This window comes from Vigna unguiculata, chromosome 9, assembly GCF_004118075.2.
Source record: "Vigna unguiculata cultivar IT97K-499-35 chromosome 9, ASM411807v1, whole genome shotgun sequence".
NCBI classification, from domain to species: Eukaryota; Viridiplantae; Streptophyta; class Magnoliopsida; order Fabales; family Fabaceae; genus Vigna; species Vigna unguiculata.
The window spans coordinates 8,200,198-8,212,078 of record NC_040287.1 but is presented as its reverse complement, the minus strand read 5'-3'; positions in this window follow the sequence as shown (position 1 = coordinate 8,212,078).

Sequence of the window (11,881 nt, the reverse complement as noted above, 5' to 3'; positions counted from 1 at the left end):
TCATGTCAAGTACGTGTTCTTGGAAGACAATTCAAAGAAGCCAATCAGTATCAACAATTCTCTATCTAAGGTTGAAGAACAAAAGCTTGTTCGGGTTCTCACGACAAATCAAGGAGCTTTAGGTTGACACATTTGTTGGGCCATATCAGATTTTGAGGAGGATCGACACTACAGCGTATCAGATTGCCCTGCCACCGCACTTGGTGAACTTGCACAATGTATTTCATGTTTATCAGTTGAGGAAATACATAGCAAGCCCTTCGCATGTACTAGAGTCAGATGACATTCATATTAGAGAGGATTTGACGGTGAATATAGGACCAATGAGGATACTAGACTCCTAAGTGAAGAAGCTGCGAGAAAAGGAGATTCGAACAGTTAAAGTACTCTGGGATGAGGCTACTCAGGAGATGACTTAGGAGATGGAGGATTGCATGAGACAATCCTATCCGCACTTGTTTCCTGGTAAGTTCAATTTTTGAGGATGAAAATCTTTTAAGGTGGGGGAATGTAAAACCCGAGAAATTTAAATAATTATTTAATAAATGTGGGTAGTAGGAGCTTTTATGGCATTTAATGTGGATTGTTACGACGTGGAAAAGTACTAGCTCAAATGGTTAAGAGTACTTGATTATGTGACAAGACTTGGGTTCAAGTCTTGTGTATGCCAATTGTATGCTATTTTAATAAGTGTATTATTTTAATGTTATGTTTAAACGTTAGTAGTGATAAAGTAATCCTAAAATTATAGGAATTATCACGAAACATGTATTGATTGAATTAGTTATGCATTGTTTGTGTAAGTGAATGGTTGTGTTTTCAAACCATGCTAAGAACAAATTAAACTTTCTTTTTGTCAAAATTTCTTTTGGCATGAAGATGAAAAGGCAAAGGAACCCTAGCTGCCAAGAGAGGCAACCTAGTGGGCTGGGAGACAACCAATAATGGTTCTTGAATAGCCATTAACATGAAACTTAATGGCATTTTCGGTTTTAGGGTAAATTACACTTAATTAAGGTAGTTTTTGGAGAGGAAAGAGGAAAAACATGAGAGAGGAAGAGGGGAACTGAATTGGGCGTGTAGGAAGGAAATTATGAAGGTGAATTGAGAGAGTTATTATCATGCTTTGGAAGAGAGAGAGAGAACTGAGTTTTTGGAGAAGTAAAGGAAGGCTCTTGGACATCATACAGCAAAGACTAAAAGTTCTTTTGGAGCAAGAATTTTAAGGTAAGGGAGCTGTTTTTGGATGTTTTTATTTGTGCATAATGTATTGTGCCTTCCTGTGATCAAATTGCATGAAAACCCCCTCTCTTCACGCTATTTTTCGAAGTTTCTGGGTTTCTACCCAAAAACCGCCTGGCGGTGATGAAGGTGCCTTCAGGTGACACATCAACTTTAACCCAGTTTTTGGGTTTTGTCATGAACTACTTGGCGACGAGGTGTAATCGCCAGGCGATGCGATGTGATTGGATCTGTTTCGTTGGGTTTTGTGAATTTCATGATGTTTTGATTTTTCGAGTCTAAATATTATGCCTATGTAAATGTTTAATTCTGAATTGTTATTGTTGCTCGGGGTACTTGTGACTCGAGTTGGGGATATATATACTTGGAGAGTTCACTTAAGTGGGTGAAGGATTCTGAATCCAGGGAAATAGGAGCCAATGACGATTTGGTTGAAATGGTATGATGTTTGGGTTGAGTACGTATCAGGAAATTAAGTAAATGTAAAATATTGGTGCGTAGAAATTGACGGGAATAGAAGATTGAAAAATTGGGTTTCATAGGCATAAGAAACCTGAGTTTTTACCTAAGTACTGATGTGCCGCCTGGCAGCATCTCATTGGTCGCTAGGCGATAACAGTGGACCAGTACTGTTTTGGGGAAATTGGTCGATTGGCTGCGAGGGAGGTTGCTGGTGAATTGAGTGGTGAACAAATTTAATGTGACCAGATGATAAAAAATAAAAGAAATGAGAGGTAAGTGATGATATAGGCAATGTATTGGTTGTGAGGGTGTACTTGGGATGAATTGATGTCAATAGGTAATGAACCTTTGGTGGTGATCAACAATCTGAAATAAGGGAATAGTAAAAAATAGAATAACTAAATTGAAATGGTGGATTTTAGGGATTATGGAGTTTGGTAAGTCAATGAATAATAATTGAATGATGAAAGAATATATTAAATTGGATAAGTTTAATATTTGGAAATGACTGGAATTTAGTGGCAGAGGAGGTAAGGAATTATTCTGGTATGAGTCTTATATAGTCTAGGATGATGGTTGAATTCTAATTCTCAGTTGGGGTAAGTCCACTTGGATGGATAAATTGGGTGATCTAGGATGTATTAATTTGCTATTATATGGGAATCCTAAAATTGTGGTAAGTGTATGTTGTGGCAAAATAATGTTAACAGTTGTTGGATAAGGAAATACTGGAGTGGATGTCATATCCATAAATTTGACTAAGGCATTGTGTAGGCTAGAGTGACTAATGAGTAATATAGTTCAATAAGGAGTTGTGTAATAAAGTTAAATAATGGAATTACGTGTGAGAATGCATTGTAGCTAGAGTTAAGCATTGATTTAGAATTAAGGGTGAAGGTGTGAGCACATTTCATAGTGAATTATGGTCTGTTTTAGGTGCCAAAACCAGCAGGGATGTGTTACTGGTATGGCGTCTAGCGGTTCAAGCGATAAGAGTAGCAGGGATGTTCCTACAACGCGTGGTGCCTAGCGGCAATGTGTGATCCACCAGTTGATAGATCCTAAAATAGTGGGTCTAGGAGAGGCCTAGCGCCTAGCGACAAGGGTGTCCCTCCAGGCGGTCTGCACAGGATTTTTGCCTGGCGGCACTTAGGTAACGCCGAGCGATAACGCTGCAAGTTGTGGTTTGCGCGTGTTGTTTGTACGCAGTGATGCGAGACTTGGATCAGGAGATGTTGTGCCATGAACGGGTAGGTTCATAGATGGTGGTGAACACGTGATGATATGAGCGGGGAGGTTCATATCTTGTTACTCTCGTGTGGGGATACAAGCGGGGAGATTCGTATATTTCGTGCTCACACTTGAGAGATGCTACGAGCGGAGAGGTTTGTAGCTGGTGGTCACGTATGTTGGACTACGGGCGGGGAGGTCCGTAGAGTTGGACTACAAGCGGGGAGGTTCGTAGAGGTAGGACTACGAGCGGTGAGGTTCGTAGAGACAGGACCACGAGCTCGCAGGTTCGTGTGATCATCATATATCCTGAGTCCATGGTCAACTATTTGTGTGAATTGAAGGTTGAAAAGCCTTGGGGTATTAAGGTCTTGACCAAGAACTAACTAGAATAAAATAGTTTGGTGTATTTTGATATTATTAACTGTGTTAATTATTTATGAGCTCACCCTTTTTGTTTGTGTTTGGCGATGATAGTTTTATTTATCACACGGGAGCAGATGATATTCTAGGTGATGTTGTTGATGCGTAGCGACGGAGAGGGGGCTAGCTTGGGAACTTTAAGCTAGGAATTTTATTGTGCTTTCTATTATTTTGTCAGATTTTGAAACTTGTAATAACTTTATTACTCTAATTTTATTTAAATTATGGTGCATGGAATAATGTTTCAAATTTTCCCGCGTTTGGGATTAATAAAATTTTGACGTTTGATTTTCAATTATCATTTATTTATTTTGAATTAGTAATTTTCAGTAGGGGCGTTACACATAACATCATATTGGAGAAAGGCTATATGCCTACAGTGTAAGACTCGGGAAAAAATTAAATAAATAAATAAATATTTATTTATTTAATAAATGCGAGGACGGAGATCCCTAAGTTAATTAATGCAAAGAGAAAAGACAAGGAAAAGTAATAGCTCAAGTGGTTGAGAGTATTTGGCTATTATGAGAGGACTTGGGTTTGAATCTTGTGTATGTTATTGTGATGTTATTTAATTGTTTAATTTCTTTTGTAATGAGATATGTACACGTGACTTGATGTATAAGCACATGCATGCATAAAATATCACGAAACATGAAATAGATTGTTGGTTTCTGTATTGACTTGGTAATTAGGTTGTAGGGGTTTGAACCTTGGTGAACACAAAATCTTTCTTTTTGCATTCAAATTATTTTTGCTGAGAAGAGATGTTCAAAAACCCTAGCTGTGAAAATTTTCCAGTAATCGCCTAACGGCTTTGAAGGCTCGCCAAGCAACAAATGAGTATTGAACCTAGTTTTTTGGGTTTTTCTATGAACCGCCTGGTGGTTGTGTTCTATCCACTAGGTGACGCGAACTAACTGAATTGCCCAGTTTATGATTTCCTATGGTATCCATGAGGTCGGGGAGGCCTGAATTGAATATATATACATGATTGTGTGAGTTGCACTGTGATTTGATGTATGAAAAGGTGCTAATGGAGGGTAATTGTGTGAACCATTGCATAATTGGGGGAGGGTTCATGATTAGGATTATGGATGAGTGAATCTGATTCCAGATTATAATTTGTGAGTGATTGGATGAAATTAAATGAAAATTTACTGTTATTGAACTCTATAATTATGCTTGAGCACGAATGGGTGTTGCAGCACGAGAATGAATAATTGGGGGGATTAGGGTTCGCACTAGTGCAGGAAAATTCTGGGATTATCTAGAATGGGATGCACCACCTGGCAGTACGCAAGATGCCGCCAAGCAATAGATGCTAATCAACAATTTTGTGGATGTTGGCTGGTTTTGGGTGTGACGTAGGAGTTCTGTGGGTGTGATTGAGGCATACAAATGTGATAGCAAGGAGAAAAATGACCATTGGTGGGTTATGAATTCTAGGCATGAAGAGATATTGAACTAAAATAGGGGTTGGATTAAGAGAGTACCATGTGTACTGTGTGATATTGGTTGTTGTGTTGGCATGAACTAGATACATAGTTTGGATTTTCTGATTTGAGTTTCAATAGTTGACGATTAATTGGTTTTAAAAGTAAGTGGTAGGATGGTATTGATTGTAGATGTATGTGGATATCCAAAATGATGCCTTCGTTTACGGTTGAGTACTCCCATGTTAATAATATGATTTTTTGGTGTTCTGGATTGCATATGTGGTGATTGTGTTCATTAGAACCTTCTAAATTGTTAAAAACCAATAGCATTAATATTACTGGTATGGCACATGGCTACGAGGGGCAAGCCGCCAAGTGATATCGGCCAAAATAGTGGCCACTAGAAACGCGTGGCACTTGGCAGGGAGGATGGTCCCGTTAGGTGACAAAAGGGTAATTACAACCACAAAGGAGATTGGATCCAACTATGAAAGAAGTGATGAGAAAGGAGGAGCTTAAATTGTTGGAAGTAGGGATGATATATCCCATCTTTGACAATGATTAGGTAAGTCCTATGCATGTTGTGATGATCTGTTTTACCATCCCTATCAAAGATGACTATGTGTTCAAATAATACTCATTGTTAATTATGATTGATTGTGGTTCAAAGAATACTTAGTGTTTAGTTAGGAATGATTGTTGTCCAAAGAATATGAAGTGTTTAGCCTAGAGTGGTCATTGCAAAAATGATAATGTGGTTAGCTATGAATGGTTATGACCCACATAATACTCATTTTGTATCTTGCAAAGTTAGTGATGACACATATTTTGTACACACGTTTAAAGCATTATTGTTCAAGGATCACACTTTTTATATACTTTATTTTTAGTTTTTACATAATTTTCTTTCAATAGTAATAAATTGGGTTCGTTGTAAATTTTTACTTTAACTTTGTATTTTCAACTTATCTAACATTTATTCACTAAATTAAACATCACTTTTTTGTATATATTATTTTTGGTTGATTATAGTTGAATTGGATTATACATTTTTAGGACTTCAAAATGGATAAATGGTTTGCTAGATTTAGAGTTCTTTGCTAATTTTATGACTTTTTAAAGTTGAAGAAGATTTGTTAAAATTTATTAAAGGAACCCCTCCATATTAGATTTTTGTGATTGTTAGTTTAAACTGTTGTAATTGGGTTCATGGATCTAATTAGAGTTATGATTATATTTGTTTTGATTTTCATAGTCTATATAAGGTTTAACTATGCTCAAAACTAAAAAAAAAATCATTTTCTTAATTTTAGAGTTTGAGGAGGAACTATCTCTTCATCTTTTTCCTTTCTTTTCTCTCATTTTTGTTTGTCTTTTTCATTTTTTCGATAGTTGCATTTTTTGTTCCTCAACAATGGAAAAAATACATCTCTAAGGATCAATTCGCAAAATAAAAAAACAAGCCAAATTGAGTTATATGGCAATCATTTTTCACTTTGAAATTGTTATTCTTTTCACTAATTTCAATTTTGGTCATTGTGATATCAAATTGAGTTTATGGTTTTTTAGAATTGAAATTAAGAATTAATTGAATTTTGATTTGATAAACGAAATCTAAATCCAATATTAATTTTTATTTAATTCATATAACTAGTTTAGTTGATAAACTTGGATCTAAACTTGTAGAGACCTAGGATAAGAGGATTGTTTGGCTCTTTAAGTCTTTAGAATGGTCCATTTTTTATCATTTTAATTTCCACTTTTGATCTCTAGTTATGTTTTCCAATTTTTGTTTTACAATTTCAATCTTAGATCCCAAATTTAATTTGTATAGGAAAAATATTAAGAATTAAATATAATTAATTAGATCCCAAATGTAATTTGTATAGGAAAAATATTAAGAATTAAATATAATTAATATGTGTTTTCCTTTAAGAATCAATCTAGGTTATGCTTTATATTACAAAATTCAAAGAAACTTGTTAAAATAAGACAATCCAATATGTTAAGATCAAACAATCTAAGTGCACTCAATCAGATGGTCTAATTCGTATGAGATCACTTAATGATGTTGATGATGACAAACCATCTTTAGCTCAAAATGTTTCGTGCCTCATGAAAAAAAGAAGATAGTTAGTTGTGGCACAAAGATTTATGTATTAAGTGTTTATAAACATCTTTCCTTCTCTGTAAATAACATGCAAAATAAAGAGATAAAAGAAGAAATTGAGAGAGAGGGAAAGTATACATCATACTTTAATATTAGTTCATCCAATCACACATATTATGTCCATTCTTAATCAATTAATTAAGTTCCACTAACTAAACCAATGTTGTAAAATACAATATGGGTATTCTTTGGACTTGTAGCAACTTTTAGTTAACCTCTTATTAATTAGGCTCACAACCCTCCTGGCTAATCCCTTGAGTACTCTTTCTACAAGCCACTACTAACTTAGTATTTTTTTCCCGAGTCACTTTTGGTTCAATACCGGTATTTTATTAGCTCCCAGCCAATCCTAGTTTGCTCCATTTAAATATTCTTTCAACAAGTCACTTACGACTTAAGCAAGTATTATTTTGCCTCTCCTAGCTTAAGTAAGCATTCTTTCGCAAGTCAATCCTCACTTAAACAAATATTCTTTCAAAAGTCACTCCTAACTTAAATAAGTATTATTTGAACGACAACCGCTCCTAGTTAATAACCTAATATTCATTACCAAATAGTCACTGCTAGTTAAAAAAAGCAGCTTTTGACGTCTATCTTTATACTGACAGACGTCAAAGGACGTTGGTCTGTGCAACAGCCGACATCCTTTGACGTCTGGCAGCACAAAGACAAACGTAAAAAGCTGTTGTTTTTACCTTCATTTGGCGCTAGTTGAACGTCGGGTTCTCTCAAAGAAAACATTAAGAGACTTCGGTGTTCTCTACAACTGACGTTAAGGGATGTCGAATTTTATTTCCGACGTCAATTTTAATGTCACTTAGTACGACGTCAAAGTTCAGGCAGACGTCAAAAGCCAAAAATAACAAAATTTAAAAGCCTTTTTTATGTTAGTGTATATCTATGATCACACTTTAGCTTTCTAGGTGAAGATTTCAATGTGTGAAAAATTGAGTCGCTCTTCCTTCAAACTTGCTTATTTGAACACTAGTGTTATTCATCTTTGAAGCTTTAGTTGGCTCAAATCACAATGTACTTGCACTATACATGTAATCTCTCTCACTTTCTTGTATTTATTAAATATCTTTATAAAGGCTTTAAAAAAGTAGCTATTGTAGAGTAGTTTCTGGTTGTTGAGCAACTTTAGTTCTTTTAAACATCTTTCCCTTTCATTTTGGCGAGCTTGATGGTGATGGATGCATTTGTTAAACATAACCTTTAGGGTTAGTTCTTAACATCACAATAGGCACAACCTTGTTATAACAAATTACCTATTGTCCATTGTTGTTCAAAGGAGAGAATTATAACTACTAAAAGTTCAAGATGATGATTTTCCTTGAGTATCTCATGTAAACCTTTTTAACATTGTCCAAAATGATATGACCTTCGTTTATGATGCTAATGGTAAACCTATACCTTGAGAATTGTGGAATGAAGATTAAAAGTGCATGTATAAACTCAATCCTAAGTTTGGTGTATTATTTTATGTTCTCTATCTAAAGAAACATTCTCAAAATACATTTCCCTAACATTTGTCAAGAAATGTGGATACTTTGATCTTGTCTTATGAGGCCTCAAAGGTGGTCAGACGAAGCAAGTTGACATTTCTAAAACATTAATATGAGATGTTCACGATGAAGTAAAATGAGACAATCTTGTTTATAATTAGAAGGTTACATGTCATCTGCGACGAGCTCAGATTGCTTAGATGTAATGTTGACTCATATAATGTCATAAACAAAGTATTGAGTACTTTTCCACCACAATGGAGCTAAACAAACAATACTTCGTGCTTTAAAGGTTCTAAAGGTGATGGCCCATGAAAGGACTCGTTGGAATCCTAAATGTACATGAATATGTTCTGCTTAGCGATGCTAAAAAAGTGAAACAAATAGTTTTTCTCTTAATGCTCGAAAGTTCAAGAAGATTAAATTAGGAAAAGGCATATGAGACATCAGACGACCATTAAGACCAAATTGAATTAGATAAGAATGAGAAGTTGTCTCTCCTAATAAACGAAATCAAAAGGATACTAAAGAAACACACAAAAAAATATGAAAGAGGAAAGAAATATAAGTTTTAGACAAAGTTGTTTTTAATATATACATTTACATATATTAAAAATAAAATCATATAATAATTATGTTAAAGTTTTCTTAAAAAAATTACAAAATTTTATTCTTAATTACTAGAGTTGTCAAAATGGGTTGGAACCCGCGAGCCAACCCGGCTCACCACGGGTTCAGGTCGGGTTGGGTTGAATTTTTTTTACAAATTTCAATACGGGTTGATTTTTGACCCGGCTCATTTAGAACCCGGCTCATCCGGGTTGAACCCGTGGTGAGTCAGGTTGGCTCACCAACCCTCAGATAAAAGGGTCACACAAGTGTTTTTTATTTATTTTTATTAAGTTGGGCTTTAGATTTGAGTCATGTTAGGTTGTTTTTTTATCCAACCCATAAATAATTTGTATTTTCTTTATTTTGATTTGATTTGTATTTGGATGTATTAAAGTTTATTTAAATTTTAATTAGAATTACAATTTAGTTTTGACTAAAAAAAATAAAAAAATAATATTTTTTTTTAATTAAGTGAACTCGTGAGCCAACCCGTTTAACCTGCCAATCCGTGGTGAGTCGGACCGAGTTTGAATATTTTTGGGTCGCTAAAAAGTGAGCCGGGTTAGGTTGACTCACTAAATCATCAACCCGTGGTGGGGAGCCGGATCGGGTCGGGTTACCCGTTTTGATAACTCTATTAATTAGTAAGTAAATATTTTACTTTTAATCACATCAATATCCTTATTAATAAAATAAAATTAAGTAAATATTTTTAAAGAAAATTTAAAAATGTTTACATTTATTGAAAAAATAATTTAAACATACAAATAAACATGTTTAAAAAATTAATAAAAAATATACTGAATTTCTGGATGAATCTTTTACTAAAAAATGGAGATTAACCTTTAGTAAAAAAAAAATAATTTTCATCTCATATTTTATGATTTTAATAATATATTTAAAAATAATAATTTATAAAAAATACTTTGGAAAATAATTGTGCAAGGAAATATATTTTATTGAAAAAGTTTATCAATAACTTAAATATATTTTCACAAGTAAAATATTAATATTTAATTATATAAAATAAAATATTAGTGTTAAATTAGTTTAATTGATAATTTAGTCTTTATATTAAAGACAAATATTTAATTATTTTTAATTTTTTTTTTCACTCAATTGAGTCCTACTTTTATTTAAAACCATAAAATGTTCGCTCTTTCATTAAATTGACTTTAATATGATTTGGTAAGTGTGACTATCGTTAACTTTTTTTTTAATTTTTGTTTTGTTTTGTTTTTTGTTTTGTAAGTTTTTTTCATGCCTCCATCTCTTCCTCTTTCTCCCTACAACACCTTCCATCTCCTTCCTCCTCTTCCTTTCTCACACTATCCCTCTCCTTTTACCTCATTCCTCACACACAACCAACCTGAACTTCACAACCTCCACACCATCATCATAAACCCCAACTCCTCTTCATATCTTTTTCAATTTTGTTCATCAATTGAAAATTACTATATTTGTGGTTCTACTCCAGCCTGCATTGGAAACATTTGAACGTTTTAATCTTTTACTTCATTCAGATATGTATGTGGTATGTCAAGGTCACAAAAAAGATGTGTTGGTATTTTTTGAGTCATTAAGTTTCAAACTTCCACCTCGCAATGGAGTAATAAATTCTCTTCAAGAGGTATTTGTAATTTTTTGTTTTTTAATGGCCAAACTCAAATGCTTTAAGAAGTTATTATTGGTTAAAACTTGGTATTTTCATAATTCAGGCGACCTCCAAAAAAGATCAAGCTTAATACTGAGTTGATCCTTCAAAGCCTTATAAATTTATCTTAATGTTAGAGATTGCAAAAACATTTAACAGTTTTACACCTTTAGATAAATCAAAGAATCATCCCCAAATTTTGTTCACAACTATATTTGTTGTGGCAAAATAAGAGTCTTTAAGACTTGTTTGTCATAAGAGTTGATTTTACTCAGCGAACACAAATTCCGTTACATTTTTAGGACGATATACAAACTCAATTTAATTGTGGTGGTGGTGGTGTGAGAGAGGATGAGGAAAGAGATTGAGGCTTTGTTCACTTGAATAAATGAATTTGGGAGAGAGTGTGAAAATGAATTTGTGTAAATTTGAGTGGATGAATATGTGTGTTTTTTTGAGTGGATTTAGAGTGTAAAGTGAATGGATTTAAAGATGAATTGTGTGGAAGTTAGTGAATGATTTGAGTGATGTGATAAATTAAAAAAATTATTTTAATAGATAGATTTTGAAGATGACCAAAATACCCTTAATGCTAAAAATATTTAAAATACTTTTTAGATTAGTAAAAAATACTATTTAATAAATTTTAACAACAAAATAAAAAAAGATAAATTATATTAAATTATTATTATTTTTATAATAATTATTATTTATTATTATTTTTATAATAATTATTATTTATTATTATTACTTAATATTATATATGTATATATATATATATATATATATATATCATATGACTTTTAATAGTATAGACACAATAATGCAAGTTCTTCACTCTCTTTCATGAAGCAATCTCACATAGGTTGTAATTAAAAAAAAACAAAAATAAAAAAATAAAATGGTGAACTGCACATGAAGAAGGGACATTTTAGTAATGGAGTGTTTTGTATCTCAAATCTCCAAAGTGATGCGAAGATTAAAAAGATTGGACATCTCTCATTTCCTTTTCCTTGCTTTCTCTCTCCCTCCAATGATGTAAAACACGAACACAAAAATATGTTAAAATTCATGCTTGTTAATCCTTAAAAACAGTAAATCAGCTGAAGAGAACACAACCTAAGGATTATGGAGGGGAGGAAGA